Source organism: Canis lupus, chromosome 26 (assembly GCF_011100685.1).
Source record: "Canis lupus familiaris isolate Mischka breed German Shepherd chromosome 26, alternate assembly UU_Cfam_GSD_1.0, whole genome shotgun sequence".
In the NCBI taxonomy this organism is placed as follows: Eukaryota; Metazoa; Chordata; class Mammalia; order Carnivora; family Canidae; genus Canis; species Canis lupus.
In genome coordinates, this window is record NC_049247.1 from 17,414,694 (window position 1) to 17,429,500 (window position 14,807).

Below are 14,807 nucleotides of genomic sequence, written 5' to 3' on the forward strand. Positions count from 1 at the left end.
ATCTCTGTGTAGTTGCCTGGAACTTTCTACAGACGAGGACTTTAAAGAAAGGGTCAGGTGCTAACGAGGCAGGGTTTCCCACCACACCCACAAGACGGCGAACTCCAAAGTTGTCAGAGAAGGGTCCTGTAGTGATCCTTTTCCCCATACAAAGTGGCGGGACCCCATGGGTTCCGGCGCTTACCTGTAGGAGTCAGGTGTGCACACAGTTCTCGCCTATAACATCCCCATCGCACAGGGAGGAACCAGGTGTCTCCTGGACGCTCACCCACCACACACACAGGCACACACACTCCAGAGCTCCTGCAGTCGGAATCCTCCGTTGACACAACTCACCTTTCTTCCTTCCTTCCTCAAGAATGAGGCTGCTCTGGGGTGGTTCACCTACACCCTGCAGCCTAGAGTTCCTCTCCTCCAACCTCACAAAGTCTGATGCTCACATCCATGGGTTCAAAGAGGCTAAAGCTTCTCTCCGAAAGGCCCTGTACCCTACCACGGTCACCAAGTGGATGTAGGACTAGCCTGGCCGCTGAATGGGATGATCTGGCTATCAGCAAGACTGGGGCCCACTGGCACCCACCCTCATTTCAATTTCAATTTCAACCCTGCTGGCCCAGCCCCTTCCGGCCCTGCCTCCATCTGGCCCAAATGAGGCCAACCTGGCAGGTTCATAGGGGCTCTGAGTTTCAGTTGGATGGGAGTGGGTGTTTCTAACTGCTATCTTGTCCCACCCGACCTCCCCATCAACCAATCTCCAGATTAACCCACCAGGTGACTTTAGCAAATGACGTGCCCTTGGAGCTCTGGAAACTTAGGCTCTTACCCTTCAATAGTTTAACCAATTCCCTGCTCTTGCCAATACAACTAAATTGTAATTAATGTGATTATCCTTAGATCCAAACCTAGGCTCCTCCCATCATTGTCTCCTGGGTCTACGTCCCTACAAGTGGGTTGCAGTGATGTGTAAGCTTCTAGTTGGGAGTAATTTTTTTTAATGATATTTATTGTGTCAGTCTTTTTTCTTGATTGCTTCAAAGTTTCTGTCATTCTTTGACATTTTTTAAAATCACCAATTCTTTAGTTTTTATAATTGCATTGTTTTGCATTTAAATCCTTCATGTACACACTGGATACCCATTTCATTTTTAAATTTTTTTAATTTTAATTCCAGTTAGTTAGCATACAGTGTTATAGTAGGTTCCACTGGACACTCATTTTAATTAAGAAACTTTTTCTTGAATAATCCTAACCTTGCCTGCTGCTTTGAAGTCCTATCATAATTCTACAGATACCTGTATGCTCCCTTAGCCATAATCCCAAACTCAATTATTCATTGTCTAGGGTGCCAATAATGCAATGTTTTGTTTGCTCTATCTTTTTTTTTTTTTTAAATTTTTTATTTATTTATGATAGTCACAGAGAGAGAGAGAGGCGCAGAGACACAGGCAGAGGGAGAAGCAGGCTCCATGCACCGGGAGCCCGACGTGGGATTCGATCCCGGGTCTCCAGGATCGCCCCCTGGGCCAAAGGCAGGCGCTAAACCGCTGCGCCACCCAGGGATCCCTTGTTTGCTCTATCTTGAAACTATTCTAAAGACTAGAGAAGCCAAATGACTAAGCACTTGAAAATCCCTGGCTATTTTTTCAAGTGAATTTTACAGTCATTGCATTAAGCTCCAGAATATAATAGATTCTATTGACCTGTTACTTTGAGGTTGGATTGAATTTAGATAATGATTTACTTCTTCTGAGTTGCAGAGCCCTCACTAAGAGTTTCCTGGAAAATCCTTGTGCTCATAAGTGATTCCAAGGAAGATGTTTATGGGTGTCCAGGTTGCTGTGTAGATAGCACCATAGAAACTAGCCAAGGTGCTTGCTGGATAGTGGCCATAACTAGTGTGTATTCTGGTTTGCTAAGATTTTGGTCTGTCAGGACGCCTGGGTGGCTCAGATATTGAGCACCTGCCTTCGGCCCGGGGCATGATCCTGGAGTCCTGGGATCAAGTCCCACATCGGGCTCCCTGTGTGGAGCCAGCTTCTCTCTCTGCCTGTATTTCTGCCTCTCTGTGTGTCTCTCATGGATAGATAGATAAAATCTTTAAAAATAAAAATATATATTTTAGTTTGTCTGGTGGAAGGCAACCCAGATGAAAGGGTGTAGAGAGAAGAGAAGGAGATCAGAGGAGAAAACTCTGGAATACAGAATTGGATGAGACACTCCCAGACATCACTGTGCACTTGTTGCATGTCCTGTCCTGAGTCTAGCCCAGTCTTCGGATATAGCAGGCTCTTCTTAAAGATTTCCTGAATCTGCATTAAGCACACCTGGGATGCATCTTTTGGTAAGTACCTACCCCTTCATGGCACTTCGGACTCTTTCTGGTAGGTCTTTCATGCCATGCAAAAAAAAAGTCGTACCACTTCTTGCCCACTGGTGTTACAGGTCACACACTGGATTTGTTCCTGAGTGTCATAGAGTCTACATCACTGCTTATGGTTGGTCTTTGGCCAGCAGAATGTAAGGGCCTCGAGGGAAGGGACTTGGGTCTGTTCTTTCCCTGCTCCTTCTCCAGTAGATATAATAGTGCCAGGCCAAAACTATGTGCTCAATTCACATGTCAAAAGAGAATAGATGGATGCATGAATGGTTCAATTTGATGATGAATTATAAATCTGATTTATAACTCTCATAAACAACCCAAAATGCCAGAGTGGATCTGATTATCATGAGGTTCCTGATGACTTGCAGGAATCTGCCAGTGTTCTTTCTGGGCAAAAAAAAAAAAAAAAAGGGAGGGGAGAGGCACCTACGTGGGTCAGTTGGTCTAACATCTGACTCTTGGTTTCAGGTCATGGGACTGAGCCCCGCGTCAGGCTCCACACCCTCCGCATGGAGTTGGTTTGAGATTCCCTCTCCCTCTCTCTTTTCCTTTGCCCTCCCCACTGCGCTTGCTCTCTCTGTCTTTAAAATAAATAAATATATATATATATATAGGGATCCCTGGGTGGCGCAGCGGTTTAGCGCCTGCCTTTGGCCCAGGGTGCGATCCTGGAGACCCGAGATCTAATCCCACATCGGGCTCCTGGTGCATGGAGCCTGCTTCTCCCTCTGCCTGTGTCTCTGCCTCTCTCTCTCTCTCTCTCTCTCAATGTGTGACTATCATAAATAAATAAAAATTTAAAAAAAAAAAATAAATATATATATTTTTTTTTCCAAAAGGAGGGGAGGACATGGGAGAGAAGGTGGTAATTTTATTTTTTTATTTTTAAAAAGATTTTATTTATTTATTCATGAAAGAGAACAGAGAGAGAGAGGCAGAGACACAGGCAGAGGGAGAAGCAGGCTCTATGCAGGGAGCCTGATGCGGGACTCGATCCTGGGTCTCCAGGATCACGCCCTGGGTGGAAGGCAGGTGCTAAACTGCTGAGACACCTGGGCTGCCAGAGAAGGTGGTAATTTTAAGCTGGAAAATTGGGGATACACAGACAAAAAGCTGGAGATAATTAAGTGCAAGTTCGAAAAACATTTTGTAAATATCTTGGATCTAGACATCCATTTATGTAGGTATTTATGTATGTATGTATTTACATTTTCACAATCATACACCAAAATAAGCCTAATGAAAGCCAGCTGATGGAAGAGATCAATGAATCTAGAGGTAAAAATATAGACTAAATAAAGACGTGGTTCTTTAAGAAACCAAGGTAGTTGTTTTCTTGCCAAACCACCTGCAGCCTAATTAAGACAAAAAGAAAATGCTGAGAATCTTTGAAAAGAGAATGAAGAAACGACCAGAGAGGGATTGGGGATGATAAAATAATTAGCATGCCTCTGTACATTAATAGAGAAACCTGGGTAAAGGAATGGTATTCGATTTTTTTTCATTTTTTTTTGTATATATTTTTATTGGAGTTCGATTTGCCAACATACAGTATAACACCCAGTGCTCATCCCGTCCGGTGCCTCCCTCAGTGCCTGTCACCCAGTCACCCCATCCCCTCACCAACCTCCCCCTCCACTACCCCTTGTTCTATTCCCAGAGTTAGAAGTCTCTCATGTTTTGTCACCCTCTCTGATTTTCTTATGTACAACTTGTATTATCTGTTTGCGTGCTTGTCCACCTCTCTATTCTAATCCCCTTTTGAAACTACAGAGATGTTGCTTTGACATGGATGGAACTGGAGGGCACTATGCCGAGTGAAATAAGTCAATCGGAGGACAACCATCACATGGTCTCACTCATACGTGAAATACAAGAAATAGTGGAAGAGATCATAAGAGAAAGGAGGGGAACTGAGTGGGAAAAGCCAGAGAAGGGGACAAACCATGAGAGACTCCCAACCCTGGGAAACAAAGGGTTGTGGAAGGGAAGGTAGGAGGTGGGATGGGGTGACTGGGTGACAGGCAATGAAGAGGGCACCGGATGGGATGAGCACTGGATGCTATACTATCTGCCGGCAAATTGAATTTAAATTTAAAAAATGTCAAAAAAATAAATAAACTACAGAGATGAGTCTGAAAATTGTTGGCAGCACGTATGCCTTATAGATACTGTTTCTCATGGCATGTCCCTGGCCCAACTGCCACTTTTGTATTGCTTTCAGATTGAGAAACCAGACCTGGGATCAACTAAGGGATCAACTTCCCAGTGGGACATTTTTGAAGAAGATTCATTCTAGGGAACAACCATAGAAAGACTAACAGGAAACAGTACCTGGGACTCTGTTACATGAAATTTGGGGATGTGAGGACCACTTACAGAGACATTCAGGACAAGGAGTCATACTGAAAAAGAACAATTTCAGGGAGATCACTACCTATAAATGCAGTGCTTTTGACGGATGCTTCAGTCTATAGTCAGTTCTTGTTTGACAATAGGGAATTCCTACAGGAGAAAAATATCTCCCTATATGTTGTACACATGTAGGGAGCCTGACACCAAATTTCAACCTGATTATTCAGCAGGCTTCTGTGCAGAAAAGAAACTGTAGCAATGTAGTGAATGGGGAAAGTCCTTCTGTGACCATCCCACCTTCATTGGGCATCAGGGCATTCATACTGGAGAAAAACTATGTATTTGTAAGGAATATGGAAAAGCCTTCATTCAGAGCTCATCTCTTACAAAGCATCAAAGGTATCACGTAGGAGACAAACCCTGTAAATGTAGTGAATGTGACAAAGCTTTCAGCCAGAGCTCATCATTGACCACCAGAGAATTCGAGAGGAAGGGGGCAAAATGGCAGAGGAATAGGATCCCCAAGTCACCTGTCCCTACCAACTTACCTAGATAAGTTTCAAACCATCCTGAACACCTACGAATGCGACCTGAGATTTAAAAAGAGAACAGCCAGAACTCTACAGAGAGAAAAGTTTTGGCTTTTAACAAGACAGGAAGGCGGAAAGAAATAAACAAGAAAAGGAAAGAAAGAAAGAAAAAAAGAAGAAAGAAAGAAAGAAAGAAAGAAAGAAAGAAAGAAAGAAAGAAAGAAAGAGAAAGAAAAAAGAAAGAAGAAAGAAAAGAAAGAAAAGAAAAGAAAAGAAAAGAAAAGAAAACAAAAGAAAGAAAAAAGAGAAAAGAAAAGAAAAGAAAAAAAAGAAAAGAAGCCTGGGGGCAGGTGGGGGGTGGGGAGCTGCGGGCCAGAGGAGGTGGCTCCAGCCTGGCGGGAAAGCCTGGGCGCCCCTAGAGCCCAGCCCCGGAGAGGAGGGCGTCGGGCTGAACCCCAGGAGGGGCGGCGGAGCCCCCAGGCTCCCGGGGTCACGAGCAGACGAGGCGCGCCCGGGGCAGAGCGCCCCACAGCCCGCGGGCCGAGCTCGGGACAGCGCTGGAGCCGCAGCCGGCGGGGCCTCGGGGAGAAGCGGGGGGCGCGGGGGGCGCGGGGGGCGCGGGGGGCAGGCGGGGGCTCCGGGCGGGCGGGCGCTGCGCCTGCTGCCTTCGGGCGCCCGCCGCGGCCCCGGGAGCGCGATGCCGGCAGCACAGGCCCCGGAGCCCAGGGCGGGGGACACGGCCGCGGTCCTGCCTCCCCCCGGGGCGGGCGGAGGCGGCAGGGCCCAGGACAGCGAGGACTCCCCGGCGGCCGGCCCCGAGCTGTGCAGGTCCGCGCCCCCACCCCAGAGCACCCAGGCCCGCAGGGACTGGGGACGGCGGGAGTTACGGGGGAGCCTAGAGGCGAACAGAGGCAACCCCCTTTTTCAACTTGGCCACAGCAACGTCTCGCAAGATACATCCGCGAGGGCAACGGAAACAAAAGCAACAAGGAATTACTGGGACTTCACCCAGATCGAAAGCTTCTGCACAGCAAAAGAAACAGTCCACAAAAGTAAAAGACAACCTACAGAACGGGAGAAGATCCTTGCAAACGACCGCTCAGACAAAGGGCTAGTGTCCAAGATCTATAAAGAACATATTCAACTCAAGAGCAAAGGAACAAACAATCCGATCGTGAAACAGGCAAAAGACCCGAACAGAAATCTCACAGGGGAAGACAGAGACACGGCCAAAAGCACAATAGAACATCCCCGCATCGCTGGACATCAGGGATCTACAGATCCAAACCCCCATGAGATACCACCTCACACCAGTGGGAATGGAGAAAAGTCACAAGACAGGAAACCACAAATGTTGGAGAGGATGCGGACAAGGGGGGACCCTCTTGCACTGTAGGTGGGAATGTGAACTGGTGCAGCCACTCTGGAAACCTGTGTGGGGGTTCCTCAAAGAGTTAAAAACAGATCTTCCCTACGCCCAGCCATTGCACTGCTGGGGATTTACCCCAAAGGTGCAGATGCGGTGAAATGCGGGGACACCTGCACCCCGATGTTTATGGCAGCAACGTCCACAATAGCCAAACTCTGGAGGGAGCCTCGGGGTCCATCGAGAGATGAAGGGATAAAGAAGATGTGGTCCACGGCTACAACGGAATTATTACTCAGCCATGAGAGACGACAAATACCCACCATTTGCTTCCACGTGGATGGAACTGGAGGGTATTATGCAGAGTGAAATAAGTCTATTGGAGAAGGACAAACATTATATGGTCTCATTCATTTGGGGAATATAAAAAATAATGAAAGGGAATAAAGGGGAAAGGAGAAAGAATGAGTGGGAAATATCAGAAAGGGAGACAGAACATGAGAGACTCCTTACTCTGGGAAACGAACAAGGGGTGGTGGAAAGGGAGGTGGGCAGGGGGTGGGAGTGACTGGGTGACAGGCACTGAGGGGGGCACTTGATGGGATGAGCACTGGGTGTTATGCTATATGTTGGCAAATTGAACTCCAATAAAATTTTTTTTTAAAAAAAGAAGTCTTACACAAAGAAGTAAAAAAAAATAAAAAAATAAAAAATAAATAAAGTGCATTGTGTTTTGGGTCAGGGTGGGATTTGGGAAACTGAGTTAGGATATGCACTTTTCTCTTGGCTCAAGCACCTCCTCCAAGATATGGAATATCTCCCCCAGTGTACTTAATGCAGGAGGATTTGAGAAAGAAACCAAGGGAACTCCAGGGCCAGGGTTGTAGAACGTGATCTATGGTGCCTAAGGGAAGTCTCAGGTGTTATGAGATGCTTCTTCCCATGGTACCAACTCCATTCCTGTTCTGGACCCACCACTAATCATTTTCATAACTCTTGGTAAGGGACCAACATCATGCTCTCAATGACTATGTTGTTCTGTCTTTCTCTGTTGTCTCATCTCATAGAAGAATTTGCACACACACTGTCTGCTAAGGTTTCTCCTCTTCTTTGCCTTTGACACTCAACCTTTTGAACTAATCTCTCACTGATTTTCAAGCATATACTATAGTGCTGTTAATCGGAGGCTGATTAACAGTTGCAAGGTAGCTTTCCACAAGGTAGCACCCTATCACCAACATGTCCCCATTTTGTCCCTCCTCCCAACCCCAATTATACTCTCTGCTTCTATGTCTTTGACTGTTTTGTTCCACATATAAGTGACCTCATGCATTATTTGTATTCCTATGCCTGGCTTATTTCTATTAACCTTATGGCTCCCAGGGCCATCTGTGTTGTCACAAATTTTGAGATTTCCTTCCTTTTAAGAAGGGTAATATCACATGGTAGGATAGGCTCCATTTTCTTCATCCATTTGCTCACCAGTAGACATGACTTTATTTCTGTATTCTTGGCTTCTGTGAAGAGTGCTGCAAAACATGTGCACATATCTCTCTGAAGGTCAGATTTCAAATCTTTGGGACTTATTTGACAAAATCAAATGATATGGACTACATTTTTCAAATTTTTTGAGGGACTTCCGTATTGTTTGTCATAGTGACTGCATCAGTTGGCATTCTCTGTTGTGTATTTTAAGTATGTAGCAACTTTAAGACATTTCTAAATCCACTCTGACTCAATTAGTTCTTCTAGCTAAATGCTGAAGAACTTAAGGATCAAAAGTTTGAAGACTGTGGAAGGAGCCTCGGTGTCCATCGAAAGATGAATGGATAAAGAAGATGTGGTCTGTATATATAATGGAGTATTACTCGGGTATTAGAAATGACAAATACCCACCATTTGCTTCAGTGTGGATGGAACTGGAGGGTATTATGCTGAGTGAAGTAAGTCAGTCAGAGAAGGACAAACATTATATGGTTTCATCCGTTTAGAGAATATAAAAAATAGTGAAAGCGATTAAAGGGGAAAGAAGAGAAAATGAGTGGAAAAAATCAGAGAGGGTGACAGGACATGAAAGACTCCTAACTCTGGGAAATAAACAAGGGGTAGTGGAATGGTAGGTAGGTGGGGGGATGGGGTGACTGGGTGATGGGCACTGAATGGGGCACTTGATGGGATGAACACTGAGTGTTATACTATATGCTGGCAAATCAAACTCCAATAAAAAATATACGAAAAATAGAACATAGATATCTAAGTCTGGATGTCAAGACTTTGGGATATATTTCCCAAAATTGGAATTACTGGATCAAATGTAGTGCTTCTTACAGTCTTTTGAGGATTCCCTATTGTTTTTCATACTAAAGTCAGCAGTTACATTGTTGCGTAGGTTTTTTTTAATAAGTTTATTTTTTATTGGTGTTCAATTTACCAACATACAGAATAACACCCAGTGCTCATCCCATCAAGTGCCCCCCTCAGTGCCCGTCACCCATTCACCCCCACCTCCCGCCCTCCTCCCCTTCCACCACCCCTAGTTCATTTCCCAGAGTTAGCAGTCTTTACGTTCTGTCTCCCTTTCTGATATTTCCCACACATTTCTTCTCCCTTCCCTTATATTCCCTTTCACTATTATTTATATTCCCCAAATGAATGAGAACATATAATGTTTGTCCTTCTCCGACTGACTTACTTCACTCAGCATAATACCCTCCTGTTCCATCCACGACGAAGCAAATGGTGGGTATTTGTCGTTTCTAATGGCTGAGGAATATTCCATTGTATACATAGACCACATCTTCTTTATCCATTCATCTTTCGATGGACACCGAGGCTCCTTCCACAGTTTTTTGGGTAGTTTAAATGTGTGTCAACTCCAAGACCTTTCTAATTCACACTCTCCCACAGGTGGCTCTACAAGGTAAATTATGAGTAATGGGATCAAATATTTGAACTTTGAAAAGATTATAACTCATTTTTGTATGGTTTGACAGCAAACTGTCAACAGTTCATTGTATTGTTATGCATTTCCCAGGATCCTATTCAAGTACATGGGACAACAACGTTCCTAACAGTTCAAATCGATCTGCTATCTTCTTGAGGATGTGGGCCAGCAAAACCCGTATCTTGGAGATAACAAAGGACATAGGATACAAATGATTCAATCGAAGATACCATGGAAATTCATTCACTGAGTTGATTCAAGATTAATTATTCTTGAGGCAGCTGGGTGGCTTTGTCAGTTAAGTCTCTAACTCTTTTTACTCAGGTCATGATCTCTGGGTCCTGAAATTGAGCCCGATGTTGGGCTCCATGTTGGTTATGTAGCCTGCTTACATTTTCTCTTTTTCCCTCTGCCCCTCCTCTCTTCATGCTCTTTCTGTCTTAAAAAATAATAAAATGAAACATTATTCTAGTTCACTCAGTGTGGCGTACTTAAGACAAAATACTAAGGCGTGTTATTTTTGTTTCATGTGTGTACATTTTAATTTTCTGGTGAATCAATAGTTTACAATGACAGTAGAAAAATTTAATTTCCAACTCAAATGTGATCTCATTCCATGGTAGATATTTTGCAGCCAGTGTTTGTTGTTAAACATTAGCAAAATTTGATCTCAGTACTTTTTAATGAATAGACTTTATTATTTAGAATAAGTTGGAATAACAATATAAATGATTTCCTATATCCCTGTTCCCTGGCATAGAATTTCCATAATTATTAAAACTTGCATCACTGTGGGACATTTCTCATGAAGAAGAAACCAATGGAGTGATATTGTTATTTGGTGAAGTCTACCATCTCTATGAAGGTCAGCTCTATGCTGTGCCATAGTGTGGGTTTTGACAAATGCATTATATCATGCATGCACGGGATCCCTGGGTGGCGCAGCGGTTTGGCGCCTGCCTTTGGCCCAGGGCGTGATCCTGGAGACCTAGGATCGAATCCCACGTTGGGCTCCCGGTGCATGGAGCCTGCTTCTCCCTCTGCCTGTGTTTCTGCCTCTCTCTCTCTCTCGATCTCTGTGTGTGACTATCATGAATAAAAAAAAAAAAAAAAAAAAAAAAAAAAAAAATCATGCATGCACTGTGTACACTGTAGGTTTACTGCCTTTAATTCCCATGATTCAACTATTAATACTTTTGCACTTTCTATAGAAATCTTAGTAATCATTGAGCTTTTGTCATCTGTATAGCTTTCCTTTTTCTCACATTTGGAGCCATAATATATGTCGCTGTTTCGGACTTCCTTACTTTTTTCACTCTTAACTGTTCAGGTAACATATATCCATGACTTTTTGTGGCTTGATAGATCAATTATTTTTATTATTAATATTTTTTAGAGATAGTGCAAGTGTAGGGGGGAGGGGAGAGGAAGAGGGAGAGAGAATCTTAAGCAGATTCCAGGCTCAGCACATGGCTGTCATGTGGCTTCATGTCAAGATCTGTGGCAAAATCAAGAGTCAGAAGCTTAAACGACTGAGACATATAGGCTCCCCAAAAGCCCAATCACTTTTTATTAGAATAGTATTTCCTTGTATGGATTGAAGTTTGTTTTGCATTCTTTTAAAGAGGGACAGCTTAGTTGTCTGTAGTTGGGGTGATCCTAAATAAAGCTTACTTTACTTGGAAAACAAACTTGAATTTCTTGGGGGAAAGACAGTTTTCATGGACTAACCTCCTGAATCAGTTTGGATTAGGCCTGTTAAAAAGCATATTTCAGATGGATAGAAGATGGTGGAGTAGAGGTCCTCATGTCAGCTGGTCCCCTAAATTTATCTACATAACTATCAAGCCATCCTGAACACCAGTGAAATCAAGCTGAGATATAAGCAAGAATGGCTGACTCTACAAATAGAAAAGTGAAAAATTTTTGCACAGTGGAGTGTGGAGAAGTAAAACAGAAGGGATATATCAGAGGATAATGGGCGGGGTGGAGGTGGGAGCTTGTGTAAGCCAGCTGCAGGAAAGTGAAGAGCCCTGAAGTTAAAATCTGGACCCTTAGAAATCTGTTCCTCAAGAGACTTCCCTGCCCAAAAGGGCCTAATTGGTGAAAAGGTTCAGAACCACAGGTGAGTGGGGTCTCAATATTCCTGGAGGCCAGAGAGTGCCCAGGTGCCTGAGCCAGCAGAGTTCCCAAGTATTGGTTCAGGGAAATGGGTTCTTGTTGGATCCACCTGTGGCCTTAGCTATCCTTTCTGCTCTGCCCCCAAACAACCAGCAGGGCTGGGCTTCTGGAGAGACCAACTAGGGGTCTCCTAGGCCTGATGAGGCACTTGGGAGGAGTGGGGGAGAGCAATAGTTTTAGGCCTTTACTCCAGGCCTTGTTTTCTCATTAAATCCTAAGAACTCCAAGGGAGTGCTATTGTCCCCATTTAACACCTGAGGACCATGGGCTCAGAAAGGTGACTGTCACTTACCAAAGTGTACAGTGGAGAAGGGAAGTTCATATCCCCAGCCCCAGGAGGCCCTTGACCACAGCCCCAAGTCTGTTTTTTGGAAGAATGTAGTGAGAGGGCACAATACAGGGACATACAGTGAGTCCTGTGACTTCAGGAGATTGATGGGCCTTCCTCAATCTGGAGATCACAAGAGGCCAAAATGCCAGCATCTCTCAGCCTGGGGAGTCCTTACAAGATTCAGAGCTCCAAAGGGGCAAGCCTCATGCCACCCACCCAACCAAACCACCTCTGGTTGACAGAGCCTTCCATGCATTCCTTCAAGAGGAGCACATTGGCTTTAGGAGTTCCAGGGGCAGGTTGTACCTGCACAGCCTTTCTTCCTCCCTCTCCACAGGGCAGCACATAGAGGCTCCACCAGGGGCTACCAGGTCGGCTCCACCATCCACACAGGGACCTAGAGCCTTAGCAGCCCATGTGGTCTTGGAGTAGTTTGAGTGCTCAGGGCAGTAATGACATTGGAGTGTCCTTGGGAAAGCAAAGTGGAGAACTTGTGGAAATAAGAACTCAGGGTGCACCCTGCTGCTCTCAGGATTATGTCCCCGATCTTAGGATGATTCTGTCCTCAGCATTTTAGTTGACAGGTAAATGCAGCTGCCCTGAGTGATGGGACCACTGGGGCCACTGTAGCATGATAGCAGTGTGTGGGACCTCTCTATACATTTATGTTTCCAGTCAGGTACACAGATGCTGGAACTCCCTTGCTCTATGGCTAATGATCCAATGGCTGAGTGATAAGTGCAGGTCAGTGGCCCAGAGCAACAGCATCAAAACCCACACTGTGAGTTCACATTTTGGCTTTTACAACTTAGGTGGTCAAGAGTTTGGGCCATCCCTCTCTGTACCATCTCCACAAGGAAAGAGAAGAGCCAACAAACCCTCAGGTCCAGCTATGGTGAGGGAGCAATGCAGTGCTATATGTAAAGTGTGCAGTGGTGATGACATTTGGGGGGGAAATTTGACCCTCGAATTGTGCTGAGTACATGGGAAATACCTCCTGAAGGAACACACACACTCACATTCCCAATCATACCACATAGACTCACACATACACACAACACTCACACACACAATCCCACACCACCTAAGTGACACAGTTGCTTGCAGAACCCACAGAACATGGCCATAGCTCTATGCTGAGCATTGACGGCACCCCTGTCCCTCCTCCCCAGCAGGAACCCAGAGTCAGGGTAGTCCTGCAGGCCAAAGCAAACAGGAAAGCCCCACCTTCATCAGCACTGAGATCCTTCCTCAACAAGTGATTCCAGAATATGTACAATTTTCATTTATTCTTGTATCCACCTATGATTAAAGAAAACAGTATGAAGATCACATCATCTTGTATGCTGTTTACACATATCTTTGTTCTCCTGATTTTACCAAATCAGGTGGGACACAGTGCTTGTGTCAATAGCCTCAAAAGAAAAGGCTTGGGGTTTCCATGGCAGATCTCTCAAGTCCATTTCGATCAGTGAATACAAACTTCTTTTTCAAGGAGGAGAATTTTCTGCTGAGGAAACTGCTCACCACCATACACTTTGAAACTTCTTAAATGCCCTTTTGAATCAGGTGTCAGTTGATAATGGGCTCAACATTCCACCCAAACAAGGAAATTGTGGATAGCATGTATAATGCACTTTGTCATATTTTCTTTTGAAGAAAGAAACAAGGGAAAGTTTCAATCTCAAAGACAGGTCAGCTTACCTTGGGGGTAGATGGGGCCCCTTCCTCTGTTAGGACTCTGGGAAGCTCCTCCGATGGGCCCTTGGAAGGCACTAGGAGGACATAGAGAAGCTGTGAGGACACTGGAGGTGCTACTCAGGAATTACTTGGAGAGCTTTGCTTACTATGGACACAGGGAGAGAATGTATGCATGTCATTGGTTATCCGGCAAGGACTGAGCAGCTGCTGGACTCCCCTCCTCAGTGGCTGAAGGCAGGCATCGAGGAGGAGCAGGATGGAAATGAGAAATGAGGCCTTTGGTTTTCTACCTAAGGGGAACTTAATCCACGTGAAATGGTCAATCTAAAGAAAGGCAAACACTAAAATGTATGTTGTTTCAATGATGGAGTCCTGTGTCTCCTGCCCATTTTAAAGCCTAGCAAAATTCCCACTTCTTCAAATATTACAAGATCATTTTGGCTTCCATGCTTCTTTTTTTTTAATTTTTTTTAAATTTTTATTTATTTATGATAGTCACAGAGAGAGAGAGAGAGAGAGAGAGAGGCAGAGACACAGGCAGAGGGAGAAGCAGGCTCCATGCACCGGGAGCCCGACATGGGATTCGATCCCGGTCTACAGGATCACGCCCTGGGCCAAAGGCAGGCGCTAAACCACTGCGCCACCCAGGGATCCCCTTCCATGCTTCTTATATGCAGTTACTGTATTCATCACCTATTCCACTAGATTTTTAACTTTTTTTATTTTTAACTTTTTTATCATGATGATACATTTATCCCTTTTAATCATTCATCAGTATACAATTCAGGGCATTAATTACCTTCACACACTGTACACTCATCACTACTAACTACACTCAAAACTTTTTCATCCTGTCCAACATAACCTCCATACCCAGGAAGAAATGACACCACCTCCCCCACTTCTTCCAGCCCTTGCTAAGCTCTGTCTCTAACAGTTTGCCTATCCTAAGAACCTCCCATAAGTGGAATCATACAATATCTGTCTTTCTGTGCTTGCTTTACCTCACAGAGCATAAT

At 44.7% G+C, this 14,807-nt stretch overlaps 1 long non-coding RNA gene across 1 annotated transcript; it reads right to left on the reverse strand.

The window, feature by feature from the left end:
* Positions 1-10,609: 10,609 nt before the first annotated feature.
* On the reverse strand, positions 10,610-14,272 carry LOC111092656. The gene is made up of 3 exons (XR_005379279.1): positions 13,792-14,272; positions 13,315-13,389; positions 10,610-10,661 (listed from the first exon to the last, which is right to left on the reverse strand). It is a non-coding gene; the product is annotated as an uncharacterized LOC111092656 (long non-coding RNA).
* Positions 14,273-14,807: the final 535 nt, after the last annotated feature.